The 23,762-nt window shown below is 38.3% G+C and overlaps 1 protein-coding gene and 1 pseudogene across 1 annotated transcript in view; one reads left to right on the top strand and one right to left on the bottom strand.

Annotated features, from left to right (window-relative positions):
• Positions 1 to 23,762, bottom strand: part of LOC129455158 (uncharacterized) — a 181,095-nt gene that overhangs the window by 72,150 nt on the left and 85,183 nt on the right. The gene's annotated exons all lie outside the window — the stretch shown is intronic.
• On the top strand, positions 10,081 to 18,834 carry LOC129454477 (uncharacterized; annotated as a pseudogene).

The raw sequence follows: 23,762 nt of genomic DNA, 5'->3' as shown, positions 1-23,762 counted from the left end.
TAAGGCCTAGTCCTGGATTATTTTAAACCCTATGGGGTGGTTTCCCAGACAGGGATTAGACTAGTCCTAGACTTAAATAAATATAACAACTGTTCAAAATGTTAAAATCTTGCACTGACATATCTAAAAATACATCAGTTCCTTTTGTTCTGCCTCAAAATGTACACACAAAATGTTTTTAGAAAGGCATGTGTGTTAAAACTAGTTATTTTTCCTAATTAAACTAAGGTCCTGGTTTACGATAATCCTTGTCCGGGAAACCACCCCAACATGCGAAACCACCCCTTAGTGTTACAAATATTTGTGTTACTGTTACACTTTTAAGAAGGAAGCGAAGTCTATTCTCGATGCAACACATGACTACAGGTGAGTAATGCATAAATCCCATAGTCATAGCCATGGCAACTACACTTTGTATGCATTTTACTATAGCATTGTTAACTAAATGTATTATTCTTTATGTATTCAGTTGTATAAATATATTTTTAAAATCACAGTGTAATTGTTTGTTCATCACTGAAGGTATCACTTTGTTCTGGCAGTTGTTGTTGTTGCTGACGTCGTGGTCTGTCTCTTTCTTTTGGGGAGCTCAGGGAGTCTTTCTGTGACTGAAGAGTCTCGGCTGGTGGCTGTTCAAGGGGTAGGGAATAACATGGCAGCAAAAGATTTCTGTGCACAACTGTCTCTTCCTGATCTCATACACAGGGCTGCCGTCAGCTTTTCTCTCTTTCACCTCATAAACCTGGTCTTCCCAGTAAGACTGGATCGTTCCCCGCCCCCCTCTGGGGGTGAGGTTTCTGAGGAGAACTCTGTTGCCTGGGTGAAGGTCTCTTCCCTGTATCTTCCTATCATAGAAAGCTTTTCCCAGAGCGGCTCCCTTCAAGGCAGTTTTGGCTGCAATTTGATATGCCTTTTGCATCATTTTTCTCCATTGACTTAAGTAGGCATCATAGGTGTCATGGGACTCATCTTTTCCAAGACTGAATAACAGGTCAATAGGCAGGCGAGGGGAACGTCCAAAGATGAGTTAATATTGTGTGTATCCTGTGGCCTCATTCTTTGTGCAGTTCCACATTGGCGAGGAACCCATCCCGACTGTCTCAGAGAAGCCAGTGAAGAGCCCAGGTCGTTGGTATGATGCCTCCCTTAAAGACAAAGAGCAAGTAGAGCAGCTTAGGAAGGAGGTAGCCAGTGGCCTGGTGAACATCAGCAGAACCCTGCTTTCAGGCAAGCTGAAGGTCTGGTGCATGCAGTATGGACTACTTCCACATCTCCTTTGGCCACTTACTCTCTATGAATTCCCGCTTGTCAAAGGTGTAAAGCTGGAGAGATTGGTCAGCTCATATGTAAGGAAGTGGCTTGGCCTTTCCAGGTGCCTCAGCAGTATTGGACTTTATGGCAAAGGGATGCTACAGCTGCCCATTACTGGTCTGGTAGAGGAGTACAAGTGTACCAAAGTCATACTGGAGATGATGCTACTGTATTCGAGAGATCCATTTGTAGCCCAAGCTGCCCCCATCTTGGCCACCAGAAGGAAGTGGACCATGTTGGCTGCAACTGAGCAGGCAAAGGCAGCACTCAGGCACAAGGACATCATGGGCCAAGTGCAGGAGGGGAGCGGTGGTCTTGGGGCCAGTACAACAGTGTGAAGCAAGGCCTCTCCATCTCAGAGATGCAAGATGGTGGTCCAGGAGGTATGTCGGGAGGAGGAAGCAAGAAGGTGCGCCCAAGCTGTGGCACATGCAAAGCAAGGGCAGTGGATGGCATGGGAAGGAGTGGAGAAGAAAAAAATCTCCTGGAAAGAGCTGTGGGAGATGGAGGACCTAGGTTGCAGAGGGTTCGTAGCCACCTCAACATCCAGGCTACTCAGGGAGATGGGAGTGGAGGGAAAGGCCCACCGGCAAGCAGTCAAAGACCTCTCTGCTGCTGCGGAAAAGGAAGGCCAGTGGCTATGGGTGAAGAGAAAAGACTCCGCCTGGGTCTTCAAATGAGTTGATGGCACCTAGGGAGTGAACCTGGGATGCTGGGATTCACTGCTGAACCCTCTGGAGGTGTCGTGGGCCTATCAGGGACACACCCAGGAAGGAGGGCGCCCACTTGACAACCCAAAAAGGTACCATCACTCAATTGACCATCCCACGGAGTCTCAACAATTTCTCAGGTAAGTATTAAGGGATATCTTCATCAAGTCCTATACAATAGATCAGTGTTGTTGGGTAATTGCAGTAGATATTTTGCCACCGTTTGCCACTGAACCTGCATTAACGACGACAGTGGGTCAAGCGGGTTGGTGTGTATGGTTGGGTTGTGTTGAGATTGTGGCATTAAGAGACTGAGGTTAGGTCATCTCAGGGGTTTATGCACTGAGTTACGAGAAAGGAGTAACCTCAGGAGATGAAACGGTTGAGGAGTAGTGTGCCTCAAGTATGCATTTAGGGATATCAACATCAATTCCTATACAACAGATCTTCATATGAAGTCTGTTGTTATTATCCTTTTAACTGATGCTAAAGTTAACTTGTGCGGACTTCTGACAGCCAAGTTTCCCAGAATGCATTTCACGTCAACGTCAATGAAGCTTAAAGCTTGCAAAAAATTCAAAATAGTATTCTTTCTATGTCATCAAATATGGTTATAAGAGCTTTTTAGTCGAGAATATAGTTGAATAAACTTAAAATATGTGGTCAGTTAGTAAAGATATCACATATATAAAAATTTACTTTTGAATATGTGAGTTCTGGGGAATTAACCGATGGTCAGCGACGTATATACACCAACGAGGGCAGCCTAATCTCGGCAAGTCCTTCTGAAATTTGCCTCTGTCTCAGCGATGCTGCTCTGCCCTCCGGTGTCTGATGGTCAAACATAAAATATTGCCTTTGGATATATCATTTTTTTGTCTCATCAGTTTATTTATCTTTATTATACATATAAAGTCTGAATTCATAGAACTACGAAGGACGCAAGTCTGAACTTGCCGTACTTGGTATTGAGAAACAGGCGAGTGTTTGGAGTCTTATACCTTCGACAAAGATATAGCACTTCCTTCTTTCGATGACGCAAAATGACAATTTTTATGTGAAATGTGTTTTTCTTCCTGTTATATCAACTAATAATATTAACCTATAGGATTAGTAAGTCCCGTGAATTACATGGTGATGGCAGCAGTGAAGTTGGCCTGGGATGGAGTCAAATTTTCCGGCCTGAATTATTGTCCCAGTCTGTTGCTGGTTCTGGGAACGTTCACCTAACATTACTCTGTAGTGAGTGCCTCGTCCTATGTTTTGTTTTTATCTGTATATCTCTTATATAACTAAAATAAGTAAAACATACATTCCCATATAATTAAAGGAAGATTAAATCAATGTAATTTAAATTCTGTTAGTAATACAACATTTCCATTAGTGGAGCAGCTTTCTATGTATAACAGGTTATTTTTATTAAAAATATTTCAGCATCACAATGACAACACAATATAGATGATTTTAAAGAGATATTGACAGATAAATAAACATTTCATTCATTCACAAAAACATCAACCTGCAGAAACTGTTTAAAAGTAGCTCAATTCAGAACTCTGCCGACAGGCCACGGACCTGGCAATGCCGGTAAAAGAGACAATATCATCTTTACTACCTTCAATACGAGCCCAAATCTGAACCAGGAAATGCAGATGACCAAGCTGATTCATCAAATTTGTGAGAACCACTTAATGTAACAGATTGGTAAGGTAAGTATACCAATATAGTAATGACAAACAAGCAGCGCTACTGTACACTGCTTAAAACTTGCATTTAAATCAACAGTAAGAAATTCTTTAAATATGAAAACATAAATATGAAAACCCTGAGCTTTTGGTTGATTAACCCAAAACCTGCATACCTTGACCTTGTCAGTTCTAAAACACCTGATAAGAGTTAGTTAAATCAACCTCCTACTGGTAAGCAAGAGTTTATGCGCGCACACAGGGAATACAGAAAGACATTTCAAATTTCAAACATTCCTCCCAGGTATGTCACATAACTAGCTTTCTGGAATAACCCCCTGTTCTAGAACAGCGTTGTAAAGAAAAAAAAATGAGTTCATATTGTTGGAAAGCCAAACAAAGTAGCTTGCCGAACGCACCGAAAAACCCAGCATCTTCGTGACATGGGGCAGCAACAAATACTATAGTGTGAATGAAAGTTACATCTTGTTTCTTTGGGTATACATTAGGGAGGTGTTATGCAAATGTTCCCTGCAGTTGGACGTCCAACTATTAATGATGAATAAAATAATGTAGTAATAAATTAAATAAAACACTTATGTTTCTACTCAGATCCAGAAAATTTAACATTTAGTCTTCTTATTCAATTTACGTATTGGGCAGATGCTTTAGCGACTTACATTGGATTTAATACAGCAGCAAGGATGCTTAATTTATTGCAGGGTGGTCTTGCTGAAAAGGTAGCTGTTTCTTAGTCCATAGTTATATTTATAAACCTTTACAATGTGACCTGATGTTACCTGTTGTAAAGTTACATTAAACCTTCATATGTGATCAGATGTCATGCAGTAATATGAAACATTTACAATGTGATCTGTTGTGCATTTATATTAAACCTTTACAATGTGATCAGATGTTACCTGTCATGCAGTTATATTAAACCTTTACTATGTGATCAGCTGTTACCTGTCATGCAGTTATATTAAACCTTTACTATGTGATCAGCTGTTACCTGTCTATTTAAACCTTTACAATGTGATCAGATATTATCTGTAAGGAATTTCTTAAACCATATGTGAGCTTTGTAGATTCCATTTAAAAGGATTTAAGTCTCCTGATTTGAAGGAATAAGTGTTGGCAAGTTTGCAAATTAATTCTATCATGGTAGCTACCACAAAAACGAAATAGTTATTGGACGGGCTAAGGTGCACATTTGCTTTAAAAAAGCATTCACGAAACCACTGTGTAAATATTGGTAGGCATAAGTACTTTAATAATTTCCAATGCTGCTCCATCAACTCCTGACAGCACGAGGTAATATGTCCCATAGGTTACTTGCCGCGGCCGCTTCATATCGTCTAACCACGTGACGATTGATGGGACATTATAAGACTATCCGAGCATCGTGTTAAGTTTTAACCGTGCTCCTAATTTAAAACATTTACATTATTTGTCATTTCGCTAAAGTTATAGTGAACTACAAACAATCTTCTAACCACCAAACTAACCACCGAATGCACTGTGTCATATTAGCAGCGGAAGTCGGTTGACAAAATGCGGAAGAGCGAAGAATTAAAAAGGGGCGTGGGGCAGAGATGGGCATAAATACATGGAAATGTATTTCAAATACAAATACAAAATACTGTGTCGAAAAATGTAATTAAATACAAATACAAAATACTGTGAGGAAAAATGTATTTAAATACAAATACAGTATTTTGTATTTTGAAAATACACAAAATACATGTGAAATTGGTGATTCTGTGCAAGTATCTCTATTAGGCTGAAATCTATCTGGGTCTATTTCTGAATGCCAAAAAGCATTTAGATGTGTGCAACTACTTAGAAACTTTCATTTTATTTTACGTACCTCTTGCTTTCCCCTGCCCTGTAAAAAATAAAAAACTAGAAAAAAAACTTGGTAACACTTTACTTGAAGGGGTGTGCACAAGACTGACATGACACCCTCACAACCACAACATGACACGTGTCATGAACATGAAGAAGACCCCACGCACATCCATGACAACTGCCATTAAGTGTCATTTACTCAACCATGTAACTTCCAATGCAAAGATGACATTGTTTGAGATATCTTTGTTATGACAACTTGACACATAAACCAATACAACACAACTTAAATTAATAAATTATAAACAATAATTATCAAACTTAAGGAACTACCTAGCTTTGTGGGTTAACATAACATTAAACCATGATTTAAATGGCATTAAGTGTTAATACTGTTAAATATTATTAATACTCGGTCAAATAAACATTATGAACTGAAGAATATTCATGATGCTGTTATAAAACTATTTAACAGAGTATTAACACTTAATGACATTTTAATGACAAATTATATTTGTATCACTGGTAAAAAGTGGTCAGTTATGTTGTCTTGGTTAATGTCAAGTTGTCATGGCAAGTTATGATGTATGGGTTAAAGCAACATGTAAAAATGACTTACAGCTCCCCCATGTGGTTGAAAAGCGCAACAGTGCCTGGTATCAGACACTCTTCTGCAGGCAGGGGGAGGGGCGGGGCTGTGTGCTCTACCCTCCACCGCCACTTTCAGAGTGTGCTTGTAACAGCTAGGAGGCTGCTCAGGTTGCAGCAACAGTACAATTTGTCCAGTTAAAAGTTGTTCTATCACTGAAATAATTTTAGAGAGATTATTTAAAGGTAAAAAACTACATAGTGTTGCTTTAATGTCAAGTTGTCATAACAAAGACAATCCTTGCAATAAAAATGACATAATTGAACAAATGACACTTGTCATAAACATCCATAAAATCTCCCCCATATCCACGACACGTGTCATGCCACGACCATGAATGTGTCATGTCAGCCTTATGAACACCCGTTCAAGTAAAGTGATGTTTTATAAAAACATTATAAAAACTTTTTCATGTGTCGTCAAAATGACCCACAACCTAATCAGTTTATATGTTAAGAAATCCATGCATTTACAAACGTCTCACGAGACAAATTATTCGGAAACTAATTCCTCTCATTGCTGCTTTTTGATGGTTTTGAGAACAATTACTCACAAGTCGACCTCTGTCATTTCACAGAATTATACAATGGAAAGCACGTCAAGCATAAAAGCCTTTTTAGGTTTACACAGTTTTTCAATATTTTACTATGTTCTTACCTGATGAATCAATACATGCCCATCCCCTTCCAATACTGTATGTGCACTTAATCTTTGCACAGCATGTCATGAATGTGTTAGCATTTAGCCTAGTCCCATTTATTCCTTAGGATCCAAACAGGGAGGAATTTAGAAGCCACCAAACACTTCCATGTTTTCCCTATTTTAAAGACTGTTACATAGTTACACAAGTAAGTATGGTGGCACAAAATAAAACGTGATTTTTAAGTGAATAAAAATGAGAACTATATTGTATGGCGGAAGAGCACTTAGTTTGCAGCACTTCAACCCCTGGCGCAGTCACATCACCACGCCTGTGAAGATGTTACTCCACGCTGAGGTCGAAATGCTGCAAACCATGTGCTCCTTCTTCATGCATTGAAAAAAGATAGTTATGAATTAATTTCTCTAAGTTGAGGTAACATAGTAAAATATAAAAAAAATGTGGTTTTCCTTTAAGTCAAAAGTGTAGGCCAATTTGTCAGCGTTCCACACTCTGTCTCAGTTAGGGTTGCCACCTGTCCCGGTTTTACCGGGATTGTCCTTCTTTTTAATAACCTGTCCCGGGAAATTTATCAACTCTCCCGGGACACTGAATGTCCCGGTTTTTGAAAAGCTATGTGAATATGAAATTTAACGCGCGCACGGCAGAGAGGGAGACCTGGCGTCTGTGTGTGTGTTTGCCTCATTTAGCACATGTAAGACAGAGAGCATCCTGATTGGCCTGTTTCAGGACATCAACCAATCAATTGTCAGTGTGGGCGGGCTTTTATCTCTTCTCCCGAACCAAACTAATCAGTGTATCTAGAAACAGGAGCGCCATGGCAGAGGGAGAGTGCCCCAAAAGCGAAAATATAAGACGCATTTTACATCAGACTACACGAAAGTGTATCCCTGTCTTAAAAGAGTTAAAATCTTGCATGGTGTAGAGTTTGTAACAGTGACTTCAGCTTTTCCCATGGCGGGTTAAATGATTGTAAAATACATGTTGAGGTGAGTTCAACAAGTTTAATTTTTATGTGCATATTTGCTAGTTGCTATTTATAACTGTTTAAAGTTGCAATGGAATATAAATAAAAAAAAGTTTACATAAATAGTATAAGCAGCTTTAATAAATTGTAAACCTGATTTACATATTTTAACATAATGAACAAATAATTGGGTAACACTTTACAATAAGGTTCATTAGTTAACACATGAACCAATAATAAACTGCACTTATAGCATAAAGCAATTTTTTATCTCTGTTAATGTTAATAATGCATTTATTTAAATCTTGTTAACATTAGTTAATGCACTGTGAACTAACATGAATAAACCATGAACAGCTGTAATTTTATTTACTAACGTTATCAAAGATTAACAAATACAGTAACAAATGTACTGCTCACGGTTAGTTCATGTCAGTTAATATATTAACCAATGTTAACAAATAAGAATTGAAAAAAAAGAGAATTGTAAAGTTTTAGAGAATTGCCAATAATTGCATAGGCCTATAGAAATTTTATGCTATGGGGGGGGGGGGGGGGGGGGGCTTGTGAGCAAACCAATTGGCCGGGTCATCGATATGTCCAGGTTTTTTATCAGACATGGGTGGCAACCCTAGTCTCAGTCGTGCAATGTGCAAGTGCAACTGTAGCGTGCAACTGCCTGCCAACGTGCAAGTGTGAATTTGAATTTCCTTTTGCGACAGTTATAACACAAATCACATCACACCCAATAATTCAATCGCCTTTGCTTTATTTCCCACTCCAACATTTCAATTATTGCCCACTAAAAGCTGCACAGATATATTTGCTTACCTGAACTCTGGTGTCTGGTCTGAACTAGTTGATGCATGAAAACAGCACCCTGACTGGTTGACTGGCTCAAAGTATTTTGAGTATTTTAAAAATACAAAAATACTCATCTTAAATGTATTTAAATACAAATTACATTTCATTTTTTTCAAAGGCTTTAAAATACAAAATACAAAATACTATTTTGTATTTCAAATACGTATTTTAAATACATGTATTTGAAATACTGCCCATCCCTGGCGTGGGGGAATAAGGTGAATACAGGTGAAACCAGTGAAATACCATGACCCGGAAGTGCATACTCAAAGTACAAAATAAAGGTTCAAACATATAATGCACTTACAGTAAATGTTTATTTATTTGTCAAAAGGTTTTACCTCATTTATTCTAGCGGTTTCTATTTTCTTTCTTCATTTAGTAACTTATATGTGAGAACTAATATATATTTCAGTGATTTCCGTCTGAAGAGATGATGTTATTGATTGTTGTAACGTTAACTTAATAATTGAGAGGCGGTAACTGCTGTGGTAAGATCTTTAAATCTAAGTAAATTAAATGTGTATTAATTTTCAATACTGTTATATTTCTTCTATTGTGTTGAAGTCACTAGTTAGCATTGTATTTTATCATTTATATATCTAAATACAATGTGTGCTGTGTTGATGTATTTTTACTTAAAATAATCTGTGTTGTAATCATATAATATTTCAATAGACATTTTTCCAGTAATAATGTAATTGTTATAAATGTTGTTATTAATATATTGTTTTATTCCTCCTTATATGGAAATGTGTTTAATTATTTGAGATGATAGATAAAAACAACATGTACTAGCCAGGAAAGTATTCTTTACGGAAATAGAACGTTATTTTATAGGTTTTTTTTACGTTTTTCTAACTAAAGTTATTTAATTTCTAAAATATGATTATATTGTTAACCATTTTTCCGGAGTCTTTTCCAAAAATTTTACACAGAAATAGGTAATCCACACTATTGGCAAAGGGTTATTTAAGTAAATAACTTATATACAATTATTTTAATCAAAGTATATAATAAGCATAATAATAATTTAATATACGAACCCGAAAAGCCCTCCCGGAAAATCCTAGCTGAACCCGAAAGTTGGCAACCGTGATATTACCTGAGCTATTTGATTGACTGTCATATTCTAGTCATAATCGTTTCTTTCATGTTCCTTCAAGCTCTTTTCCTCACTCGGTGTGTTCCTTTTAATTGTAAATCCCATTGAAATTGCCATTCTTTAATATTTATTTATTTCTATGAAACGTCCCATCTTTGTTTATAAACGTTTAGCGTCTTCTCTCTCCAGTACAGTAGGAGGCGCTCTGCAGCCCTTTAGTCCGCCGAATCTATAAACACACTAAAGAAAGAAAGAAAGAGCTCGCTCGCATGTAATCCTCTATACTCTTTGTCCTCAGTGTTGCTCTCTCTCTCTCGAGTGTTTTATTGAGTGTAAACAGAGTCTTGTCTCTGTGTATTTTAGTGTTGAGATGTTGATGATGACAGATGAGATGTGCTGTAAATCGGTAGGAACTGATCTGTCCATGCTGGATATTGATGATTTCATCACAGAAATCTCTCAGCTGAAGAAAGAGGTGGCGTTACTGGAGACAAAGCTGAGGTCAAGAGGAGATGAAGGAGTGAAGAGAGAGGTTTGTACAACTTATACATACTTTACATGAATCACTCTGTCTGTTTGACAACATTAAATCATTTATAATCTTACACTGAGTGTGTTGTGTTGTCAGGATGTGGATGTGGTTTGTTGTGAATCTTCAGTGTATGTGACTGATGGATGTCTGGATTCAGTGTTGATGAGCAGAGATCAGAGCCGCACACCACAGCCACTGCTGGACTCTAAACTCTCTGAAGAGAAATCCAGACACACACAGGACTCAGAGCTCAGTCTCACTTTACTCTGTTATACTGAGTCAAAGCCCACAGACGCTCAGGACACTGTGTGTGACAGTAATCAGGGCTTACAGGATGAGGAATCTACTGATCAAACCTCCACAGAGTCTCTGGATTCTGTCTGTAACGCTGGAGAACAGCAGCAGATCTTGCAGACCACACTGAAGATGTGTTCAGTCAAACTGATTGACTGCAGGAACCTGATGATGAAGATTAAAACTGAACCCACAGAAGAGGAAGATCACACAGATAAAGAGGAAGACAATCCTACATATGATTTTATTCCATCAGGTTCAGGTATTTCTCCTTAACTATTGTAGATACAATTTTTTTAACTGTTATGTGAGCATTGAGCAACTGTTTTATAAAAGTTTTTTTTTTTATCAAAAACAAAAATCTAAAAGGAGTTTAGGATATATTTAGTACTTATAGGGGCAGTTTCCCAGACAGAGTTTAGATTAATCCAGGACTAGACCTTAGTTATATCAGGGCATTCAAGTAGTTTTTACCAAGAAACCTTACAAAAATATTGCAAGTGTGCATCTTGAGACAAAACCATGGCACTGATATGGAGTAATGGAAATAACGGCATTATAAATAAATGGCGTTATTAACGGCATTACTTTTTTCAGTAACAAATAATCAAATTACAATAAATTACCTTTAGGGACTTTATTTCAAAAAAGCGATTAGTGACAAATCTTTTCTGATGTTGTTAAAGACTTTTGGAGACAGACACAGTGGCGGCTGGTCAATAGGGGGCCAGAGAGGAAAGCTACTTTATCATGTTACCAAAAAGTTAAATATATAGTGCAAATTAATACAAAATAAATCGCTTAGTTGTACTATTTCACTGTTGTAATCATTTATTTTAAAAAATCAAAACTGAGTTTGGTGTGTGTGTGTGTGTGTGTGTGTGTCATGTTTGTGTGTCTGGGGCGCCACCCAAATGAGTGTGTATGTAGATCAGTAAATGGGGTAAACGTGTGACATAAGGCTGAGCTCTAATTGGCTTGTTTTGGATCTGCTTTAGGTGGCAGGACTGTGGCTCCAAACCCTTCCACTTTATGTTGTAAGCGTGTTATTATTGTTTTTTTATTTTTTAGTTTTTGACCTCATGTGATTGGATCGTTGTCAAGAGTCTCATAACCGCGTTGCAGATTTACATTTAATTGATAGCTACATTACTGATCAGTGGAAGCAAGTGAAATATCTTGAGATGAAGGAAATATGATTTTATTCTTACAAAATCACCCTTTACATGGCGTTCAGTTAAAGAATAGATCAAATGATTAAGATGCTTGGACCAGATTGACCAAATGATTGCAGTCTGTGTGTCCCACCACTTCTTATGGTAAACGGACATAAACCCACACATTATACTGAAATTTACAGATTTATAGTAAATTTATTTCATGCTTTAACAGTTGACTTCAACAGTAACATTTTCAGCATTTTAACTAAGCAGTAATTATATTCATCACCTGATAAATGGCTATTTACAGTCCTGCCTTACTAAAGTAAAAGTTTGAGTTTATTTGCGCTTTTATAATATAAACACAGTTACTAACTCAGTTACTATTTGTGAGAAGTAACTAGTAACTGTAATTACTTACTAATTACTTTTTTAAAGTAATGTCCCAACACTGCTGCTTATATGATAAGATACATCAGTGTAGGAGCCAAAATATGTTAAAGCTCACGTAACATGCTGTTTCTGCATTTCTGATGTTAATCTGGAGTACCTAGTATTACATTCTTTATATCTCCGAAGAGTCTTTGGTTTAATCAGATTTATAAAAGAAAGATTAGCTTTACCGAATCTTTTTCCGATAACGTACGAAAAAATGAAGAAGGAGGAGTTACTACCGTGGGTGGAGCGAGTGCGAGTCAAGCAACACTCTAAAACACTTATAACTTATGATTCACTACATGTTTGTGTAATTTCTAATTTGTAATTTTATTTATGGATAGCCCCTTGAGATGCAACATCTCATTTTCAAGAGGGTCCAATACACAAAACATAAAACAACATCAACAAAGAACACAATTACTCTAAACAATTAAGTTTCTAGGCAGTCTACACCAACACCCTAATCTTTTGAGGATGCAGACATAGGGGAGAATGGTTCAAATGGAGGCAGCCCCCGAGCCCCGCCCTAGCATCGGTCTCCACCTCCGCCGTAGGCATTAGCTCCTCCATACCTTCATTCCCACTCATACCGAACATATGCCCCTCCACACTGTCCCAAACCATAGCTACTCTTTCTGGCAACACAAGTACATTCTTTTCCATTAGCCTACTATATACCACAGATTTAATCTTTTCCTTAAGAGACTGCTTATTTTAAGGAATTTGAAAATATCCTGCTATTAGGACTAAATTCTCCTTCCTAACTGTCAAATTGTTCTAGCGAGGGATTTTCTAGAAATTTTTCCAAACTAAACAGAACCATCTTTACGACGCTGAAAAACCGCACGTATCAATTTTCAACCATATAGTGATACCAGAGACAAAAATCATGAACTGTTTTTTTATTATTATGTCGGGACCATTAATTTCATATTTAGATATTAATTCAATTGTATCCCGGACGAGCCCCCAATATGTTACGACCCTTCTTTAATGTCTAGAAAATTATTGAAGGGGAACATTTTAAAACAGTTCAGACACGTCACCAGTAATCACTATTGAAGGTTGAAAATTAACAAGAGACACACAAATACGAGAATTTCAAAAATAAATGTAATTTAATGTATGTAAGGGAATAAATTGGATACATAAAGTAAGAATTTATAAATGGCCAAATAAAGACTAACAGAGGGAACAGCAGGACTGTGCCAAACAAAAGAAAATAACAAAAAAACCCAAACCCATCTAATCCTAAACTAAAAAGAAAAGAAAATAAATAAAAAAATATTCAACGTCCGTGACGTCGTAAACTAAACTATCCTAAACTAACCAAACAAAACATACAGAGTGGCACAAATCCCTAACCTAATGTAAATAACAAAAGTATACTACATGTGTGCAAAATGTAAACCACGTGGTAGGCTTACCTAACCCCTCTGAGTCCTAACACAGGTCACACATATTTAAAGGTAATCATAAAACGGAAAAACAAACAGGTCACAATCAAATAAAGCAAAAGTGTCTCTCCTGGACCGGCTGCAGCGTCTCACTTAAATAGTGCGCCCTCCAGGTGTAACATATCCTAATAATTAAAGGAACCCGCCCCTCACAGTGGACATCCAATTGGCTCTTCATTAAGGATTGACAGATGACGAAGCCAATCAGCAAGTTGCCCTGCGAAAGTGACAGCAAGAGAGAGAGAGAACACAAACCAAAAACACCTATCCAAAAAAACATTTACACGTCCCTAGGGACGTAACACACAGCATAACCCTGACATGCTTTAATGTCACAAAAAACACATCGCCTTTACCTCAATACTCAATTGCCTCAATACACAATTAGAACACACAATACTACATGAAATTCAAAATAAAAAAGACGTCACAGAAGAAGGACCAAAATTAAATCCACTAAAGTCATTTAGATCAGTTAGATCAGTTGTGTCATTTATATAATATGCACGCGCCTATTTCCAACATATCACAGAAGTCTTACTTACCGCATGCAACTCATGACCCGGTTGGGAAAATTCAGCGCATCAAACACACACGCAAATCTCCGCTGCTACCCCGGATAATAAACTATATTCATTGTTTTCATAAGGCTGGATTTCTTCTCCTTACATCCAAAAACACACTTCTTTCGTGCCATTGTTGAGTTTTGAAATTAAACAAAGCTGAGTGGCGTGATAAGATGTTTGCAAGTTGTAGCGTCTTCCGCTTTTTTTTACACTTTGCCTACGTTTACCATGAGGAAACAACTCTATAACCGTGTTAATAAGTCAGAATGCTTGAAATACCATTAACCCCCCCCCCCAAAAATGTGTTTTTCACTTTGACCATTGAGTGGCGCTGAATGCTTTATTCTGATTGGTTAAGAAATGTTCCATAGGTGTTATTTTCAATAACCGCACACCTAACTTTAAAAATTGGCACCAGAGCAATATTTTTGGTAACCATTTTGCAGAAAAATTTACTCCGGTCCTTTGAATTATTCAAAAATAATGCATTATTTTCTTATAATTCAACGGCCCGTCGTCAATTATTCTTACTTATTTGACTCCCCTCTACAAAATAGTGGATTACTCGCTGCATTGCATTTAATTTTTTGTCTTTTATCACTAGTTATGTTTGGCTTTATTCTAATAAGATATTAACAAAATTATAAAAAAATTAGATGCGTATGTTTCAAAAAACTTGATTTATTTGATGTGCAATGACTCAGCATTAATAACAGCACTGACAGCTGTCTTCTGTCTCTGTGTAAATATAGAAAAAGATACAGAATCTCATTTTATCCTTCTTTGTGTAAATAAGAGTGACAAGAGAATTTAAATGTATCATGTTTCTTTCAGATGTAAAGAGTGAGTCATATATGGATATAGACATAACGTCCTCAACATCAGAAGAGCGACTGACAGCACAAACTCTTTCCTGCATCACCTGTGGAAAGACATTCAGCTCACAGAGACATTTAGAGACACATGAGAGAAAACACACAGAACAGAAACTCAGCTTTACTACCTTACAAGAGAATCATTCAAAAGAAAATGAAGAGAAGAAGTTGTTTCACTGTGATCAGTGTGGGAAGGATTTTGTCTTCTTATCTCAGCTGAAAATTCACATGAGGACACACAGTGGTGAAAAGTCTTTCTACTGCACTGAATGTGGAAATTACTTCAGCTCCAAACAAAGTCTTGATGCTCATCAGAGAATTCACACAGGAGAAAAACCATACGAGTGTCCTTGCTGTAAGATGAGATTCAGACAAAATACCAGTCTGTGGAGACACGTGCGTTTACACACCAATGAGAGACCGTATCAGTGCAGTAAATGTGACAAAGCCTTTAAGAATTCAGCTTCATTAAAATCACACCAAAATATTCACTCTGAAGAGAAACGCTATCAATGTTCACACTGTGGTAAACTTTTTTGTCATAAATCTCATCTTATATGCCATGAGAAAATTCACACTGGAGAGAAACCTTATCACTGTAGTATCTGTGGGAAGAGTTTTAATCGACATAACAATTTACTTAAGCACCAGAGAATTCATACTGGAGAAAAACCTTACAAATGCTCTCAGTGTGAGCAGACGTTTACTGAGTCAGGTGCCTTAACAATCCATGAGAGAATTCACACTGGAGAGAAACCTTACGCCTGTTCGATCTGTGGAAAGAGATTCACTTATCCATCTAATGTTAGAGTCCATGAGAGAATTCACATTGGAGAGAAACCTCATCACTGTAGTGTTTGTGGGAAGAGTTATGGGCGGCATGAAAATCTAGTAAGACACCAGAGAACTCATACAGGTGAAAGACCTTACAAATGCTCTCAGTGTGAGAAGACGTTTTATCAGTCAATTCACTTAAAAAACCATGAGAGAATTCACACAGGAGAGAAACCTCATCACTGTAGTGTTTGTGGGAAGACTTTTAGGCAGCATAATAATTTAGTAAAGCATCAGAGAATTCATACAGGTGAAAGACCTTACAAATGCTCTCAGTGTGAGAAGGCGTTTGCTCAGTCAGGTGACTTAAAAATCCATGAGAGAGTTCACACTGGAGAGAAACCTCATCACTGTGTTTGTGGGAAGAGTTTTGGGCGGCATGAAAATTTAGTAAGACACCAGAGAACTCATACAGGTGAAAAACCTTACAAATGCTCTCAGTGTGAGAAGACGTTTTATCAGTCAAGTAACTTAAAAATCCATGAGAGAATTCACACAGGAGAGAAACCTCATCACTGTACTGTTTGTGGGAAGACTTTTAGGCAGCAAAATAGTTTAGTAAAGCATCAGAGAATTCATACAGGTGAAAGACCTTTCAAATGCTCTCAGTGTGAGAAGGCATTTGCTCAGTCAGGTGACTTAAAAATCCATGAGAGAATTCACACTGGAGAGAAACCTCATCACTGTACTGTTTGTGGGAAGACTTTTAGGCAGCATAATAATTTAGCAAGGCATCAGAGAACTCATACAGGTGAAAGACCACATACAGTGTGATAAGACGTTTACTCATTCAAGTATGGTAAAAATCCACAAGGGACTTCAAACAGGAGAGAAACCTTACGTCTGCTAGATCTGTGGAGAGAGATTTACTCATTCTGGAAGTCTTCAGTATCATCAGAAGAAACACACTGAAGAACACAAACTACACTAAAATCATCACAGTGCCTTAAACTCTTTACACACTGACCACATATTAATCTACATTGACCTTGCAGTGTGAAAAATTAATTTTTTTACCACTGTGTCGAATTTCCCCTTTCTCATCCTGGTCGATCAATGAGATCTAAGCATTACGTCATGTTCTCAGAGCCGCTCTAACTCAAAAGGATGAGACGGTGCCCTACAGCACACAAAACTGTATTAACAGCACATGTAAGCCCACCATCACTGTAAAAGAAAATGCAGCATGAATTTTAAACAACTTAATTATGCAAGTCAAATTCAACCTACTTTAAGTTTTGACGTGTGTTAAGTTGACATGACTTTAAAAACAAATTGAAATTGTTTAACTTGATTTGTTAAGTTAAAGGAACACAAAAATATTTGTTGACATGATATTATTTTTACACTGCATTGAAATGTTTGTAAATTGCATTGAGTTAATACAATTCTTTACAATAAAGGAATGAATAAAACAGTTTAAGACCCAAGATGTATGAATTTGATCCTTATATAGCACTGTATCAATGCGTTAGCTCACGTTATGTCCCAATATATTTTATGAAATTCTGTGAAGGAGTTAATAAACTGTATTTAAACAGAAGCCATAAGGTGTATGAATTTTATACTTAATAGAAATGTATTAATGCATTGAGCTGCAATAAGCGTCACTATTCCGATGATTTTAATGGAATTCTTGGCAGGAATTTATAAAACTGCATTAAGTATGCGTCATTAATAATGGCTAGAGTGAATTTGATCTTGTTAGCGTTGTGTTAATGTCCAGATGGTTTAAATGAAATTCTGGGCACTAATTCATAAAACGTGGCCACGATTTAACTTAATCGAGGGAACGATTTAGCTTAAACGAGGGAACGAATTACTAAATCGTGCGCACGATTTAGCTTAAACGAGGGAACGAATTACTAAATCGTGCGCACGATTTAGCTTAAACGAGGGAACGAATTACTAAATCGTGCGCACGATTTAGCTTAAACGAGGGAACGAATTACTAAATCGTGCACACGATTTAGCTTAAACGAGGGAACGAATTACTAAAACGTGCGCACGATTTAATAATTCGTGGGAACGAATTGCTAATTCGTGGCCACGATTTAAAAAAAAAGTTTTACCATGTCATCAGAAGGGCTCCGTAGATAGCCGACTAACTGTGGTAAGATCTTTTAACCTAAAGTGACTGATTTATTTGTCATTGCGTTTTAACTTCAGAGTATAACATTCTAGTGATTTCTTTTTTGTTTCTTCATTAGTAGCTTATGTGAAAACGAAAATATATTTTAATTATTTCCATGAAGAGAATATGAAGTTAGAAGCTTTTGATTATTGTAAAAACTGAGAGAGAGATGCTGATTGTTGTTACTTAATAATGGAGAGGCGGCTGCTGTAAGGTCTGTTAAACTAAAGTGAATTAAATGTTTATATATTTTCAATAAAGATCTGTTTTAAGTCTTCTTTATTGTGTTGAAGTCACTGGTTATTTATATATTTGATAAAATAGAATGTTATCTAAATACATAATATGTGATGTGTTGAAGTATTTTTATATAAAATAACCTGTGTTATATAATGGTATAATATTTTAATAGACATTTTTTTCCAGTAATAGCATAATTGAATTATTATAGATTTTGTATTAAATAAATTATTTTATTCCTCCTTATATGGAAATGTGTTTTACTTATTTTAGATAGATATGATAGATAAAAACACAGCATGGGATGTACTAATAGACATGCCGTACTTTTGTAAGCCTGAGGCTGGAGTCTTGAGCTCTGCGCGCTCTGTCAGTGCGTGCACGGAGCCGCGGCAACGCGCCCTCGCGCCCTGGTGGTAGATCATTTTTGGGTCCCAGCTAACAATTTTTGGTCCCCAAAACGTTCCCCTAACGTTAGTTTTTGGTTCTCAAAACGTTCCCCTAACGTTAGTTTTTGGTTCCCATAACGTTATTTTCCAAGGTTTGTTTTTGGTTAGCCAGGAAAGTTTTCTTTACAGAAATAGAACGTTATTTTTAGGTTATTTTAACGTTTTCCTAACGTTATTGTAACGTTTTCCTAACGTTAGGAAACCGTTAAAATAAATAACGTTCTATTTCTGTAAAGAAAACTTTCCTGGCTAACCAAAAACAAACCTTGGAAAATAACGTTATGGGAACCAAAAACTAACGTTAGGGGAACGTTTTGAGAACCAAAAACTAACGTTAGGTGAAAATTTTTGGAACCAAAAATTGTTAGCTGGGAATGGGTTTAATTATGCATTCACTTCATTTCCTAAAAAAAAACATAACCAAAAAATAACCATTAGAGAACGTTATGTATAAGTTATTTTTAGGTTATTTTATGGTTCCAGAAAATAACCAAAAAATAACGTTCTGTATAAGTTATTTTAGTGTGGCCTTAGCAGTTCAGAAGATGATCTCAATCTGCCTAAATCATAGAACCATGATTATAAAACAGCCAGTTCAAAAATAACTACCTGATTTCACGCAAGCCACCCTAATTAAAGGACGCAGATGGAAGCTGGTGTGTTATAAAGAAAATATACATTTATTTATTTCACAATTTTTCAATCATATAAACAATTTAAAAAAAAACACTGTGATACCATGAGACTTTTCTCAATCAAAACACTAAATGGTTAAAGGTTTACCTAAAGTTTTCCTTCTGAGACGTGTTAAGATTTACAGCACACCACACGTCATTCTTAATAAATAATGTAAAATACACAAGTAAACCAACCCAATTAAATAGAGTACACGTGATTCACAGCAATAACACCCATTCACTTCACACCACTACAGGCGTTTGTCTCCTTGGAAAACTACACACAACCGAAGTATTTCAATTAAAGCACCTCACATGGCATACATTATCGGAAAGAGTCAACACCAAAACAAACAAACAAAACAAACAAAAACAATATAATACAAAATACAAAACCCTTCTCACTCTCTTCACATGCCCCTAGGGCGTCAGAAACGCTCAATATAAAATGTAGTAGGCAGTTTGTAAATCTAAAAACTAACTAGGAAAAACAGTGACTGGTCACACGTCCTATAACAATAATAAAATGTCATGAGATACATTTCTTTCATAAAGACATACAATCAATAGTCATATATTCATACCTGAATAGCAGACAAGTGTTTGCACAATCTCAGTGCATTACCATGACAATAGGATGTACGTTATCTTTGATACAATCTCAAACTGTATTACTGCGACAGAAAATACAAAATCAATATAAAAAGCTTTTACAAACAGTCACAACATTTCATAATCTGGCTTGGTACCTGCAACAGTTTGTCCAGAATAACCGATTCATCTACCGGCCAATCTCCGACCTCAAACAGTGGCAACAACACTGGTTTAAATGATAAATCCGGATACTTTCATTCCCCACGCTATACAGACACGCTATGCTGAAACGCTATGCTGAAACGCTACTTTGGCTTGTCGCTCTGTGAATACGTCACCAGCTAAGCGATGACGCGTTCTAGGATGACATCTACTGGGTCCTAATGTCCTACCCCTTTCATTCACCCCCCTCATAAAATGTCACCGTCCCGGTGACAGAAACAAAATAAGGTCAACACCAGGGTCTAAACACAGCATATAATGCATTGACTGCAGGGTGAGTTGTAACCTCCTCCCCACCCTCCTCATTTCGTACGGCTGTACGAGGGAGATGAAAACGGTTTGAGTGCTGACCTGCTGTTAGCCGTGTGGTTTGTCGAGTTATTTGGGTTGCAGCTTGTTCTTCTCCCTCCAATCTTCCACACTCAAGGTCTTGACCCAGTTCCACGGGATCGGAACTTGGACTAACAGGTTTTTCTCTTAGCGACCCGGATGACCCCGGGGCTACAACACATTTCTGTCTTTCTGACTCATGTAGATTCAATGGTGCGCATACGCCCAAATCAAATTCTTCATCCGTACTAGGGTCAGGGCTGAGTACAGTCTCCACCTTAGGCACATCTTCGAATAACTCCACCTCAGTCGCACATCGGTGCGGGGAGCCTAAATGAATTGGCAATGGGCGCAATTCTTGTCGATGGATGTTCCGCTCTGGACCTAACTGACCCTTGGGCTTGATTTTATATAATGGTCCAACCTCATCCAGACATTGCACTACTTCATATACAACAGGCTCCCACTGGTCTTGGATTTTATGACGACCAGGGGGATGACTTCGCCTGTACACAAATGAGCCACTAGGCAGAATGGGCAATGGGACTGAACGATGGTGTGCTCGAGAAGCGGCTGCAGCTTCCAATTGGGTTTGTGCTCTAAGATAGGTTGATGTTAAATGCATCTGATGTTCTTGAACCCAATCTTCTACGGTCCCACCAGATGCCATCTGCTCAGTTAATCCCAGAAGTGAATCTATAGGAAGAAGAGGCTTTCTCCCAAACATCAACTCATAGGGCGAATATCCTGTAGAGCTATGCACTGAGGTGTTATAGCAAACAGCAACTGAGGTAGATGATGAGGCCATCTCTTTTTCTGTTCTGGGGGTAAAGTACCCAGCAAATTGTGCAGTGTCCGGTTAAAGCGTTCACATTGCCCATTTCCTTCTGGGTGGTAAGGGCTAGTTCGTGACTTCTCAATTCCATACAACTGGCAAAGGCGTTTCAGTAACTCTCCCTCAAAGTTCCGTCCTTGGTCTGAGTGGATTCGTTTTGGGACATCATGGGTGTAAAACCATCGTTCTGCAAGAATCCGAACGACCGTCCCAGCTCTCTGGTCAGATGTAGGAAAGGCTTGTGTAAACTTGGAAAACACGTCAGTCACAACGAGAAGATTCTCTCTACCATCACTAGCTCGTTCAAGTGTGGTAAAATCAATGGCCACAATCTCTAGAGGTCTGGAAGCAAGCAGGTTGCCCATAAAAGTTCTCACTGGCAAAGGCGTTTCAGTAACTCTTCCTCAAAGTTCCGTCCTTGGTCTGAGTGGATTCGTTTTGGGACATCATGGGTGTAAAACCATCGTTCTGCAAGAATCCGAACGACCGTCCCAGCTCTCTGGTCAGATGTAGGATAGGCTTGTGTAAACTTGGAAAACACGTCAGTCACAACGAGAAGATTCTCTCTACCATCACTAGCTCGTTCAAGTGTGGTAAAATCAATGGCCACAATCTCTAGAGGTCTGGAAGCAAGCAGGCTGCCCATAAAAGTTCTCACTTTTGGCTGTACCGCTTTGGCTGTCAGGCACCTGGTACACTCTTGAAACCAACGTTCAATATCTTGACGCATAAAGGGCCAATAACAGCGTTGACGTACCAGGGTGGTCGTACGTTCCACCCCTTGATGGCCATGATGTTCATGAAGATTAGTAAGTACTTCACTTTTCAGTCTCTGTGGTAACAACAGCTGTAGCACTTCCTCTCTACCCCCAGGGACATGACTTCGCCGATACAAGACTCCCTGCTGTTCTTGGATTCTATTCCACTGGCGAACCATTTCCAAGACTGCTGGCGATTCCTTGGTCCGCTCCAAAACTGAGGGGACCCTACCCCGTTTCCAGTATACTGAGAAAGCCTGTATCACTGCATCTTCTGCCTGTAATACTTGTAGGTCAGCTTTACCTCTTGCTGGGACAGCCTCAATCATAGATGTAAGAGCAGAACACTGCTGATGATGTTTAATACAAGCTTGTTCAACCCCTTCCGAAACCGTGATACCCGGGGCGACTTCTCCCATAGAACTTGGCAATGGGACAGGAGGCAAGCGAGAAAGTGCATCTGCATTCTTATTAGATGTCCCAGGTCTGTATACCAGAGTGAAATCAAAGAGTGCCAGCTGTGATGCCCAACGTTGTTCTACGGCCCCCAGTTTAGCCGTACGGAGATAACAAAGAGGATTGTTGTCTGTAAAGACTGTAAACTTAGAGCCAAGAAGATAATCTCTAAATTTTTCTGTTACCGCCCATTTGAGTGCAAGCAACTCTAATTTCATAGTTGAATAATTTGTCATGTTTCTCTCAGTAGGTCTGAGCCCACGGCTTGCATATGCGAGTGGCCGACGTTGACCTCCTTCCTGTTCTTGGGACAGGACTGCTCCCAGCCCCAGATTACTAGCATCCACTTCTAGAACAAATGGTTTGGTAAAGTCTGCATACCCCAGCACTGGGGCCCCAATCAACTTCTCCTTAAGCAGATGAAATGCCTGTTCACAACTCCAGTCCCAGTGATCACTCCAGGAGCTATTTGTTCTAGGCCTAGCTCTTTTACTGGAAGGCTGCAACTTTGTTACCAATTTATGGAGAGGGGCGGCATACTTTGCAAAATCTTCCACAAACCTCCTATAATAAGAGGCAAAACCCAAGAAGGAGCGCAGTTCTACGACAGTAGATGGAGTTTTCCACTCTTTGACAGCACTGATCTTGTCGGGGTCAGTGGCGACACCAGATGCAGAAATGACATGACCAAGGTATTTTATCTTTGGCTGGAAGAAATGGCATTTTCTGAGCTTAAGTTTCAGGGCATTCTGTTGCAACCGATGTAACACTAACTCCAAATGCTCCAAATGAGTCTGAAATGATGATGAAAAAACAACCACATCGTCCAAGTATAGAAGAAGGGAGTGAAATCGTTCGTTTCCAAAGATGCGCTCCATCAATCTCTGGAATGTCCCTGGGGCATTACAAAGGCCAAATGGCATTCGTTGAAATTCAAACAGACCAAACGGCGTACAAAAGCAGTCTTAGCTCGATCCTTCTCAGCTACAGGGACCTGGTTGTAACCACTCGCCAGATCCAGTGTAGAGAACATGCAAGCACCAGTCAGAGCATCCAAAGACTCCTCTATGCGTGGAAGGGGAAACGCATCCTTCCTGGTTTTCGCATT

This window comes from Misgurnus anguillicaudatus, chromosome 20, assembly GCF_027580225.2.
Source record: "Misgurnus anguillicaudatus chromosome 20, ASM2758022v2, whole genome shotgun sequence".
Lineage (NCBI taxonomy): Eukaryota > Metazoa > Chordata > Actinopteri > Cypriniformes > Cobitidae > Misgurnus > Misgurnus anguillicaudatus.
Note: the sequence above shows the minus strand (reverse complement) of the source record. Positions and strands in the feature narration are given on the sequence as shown.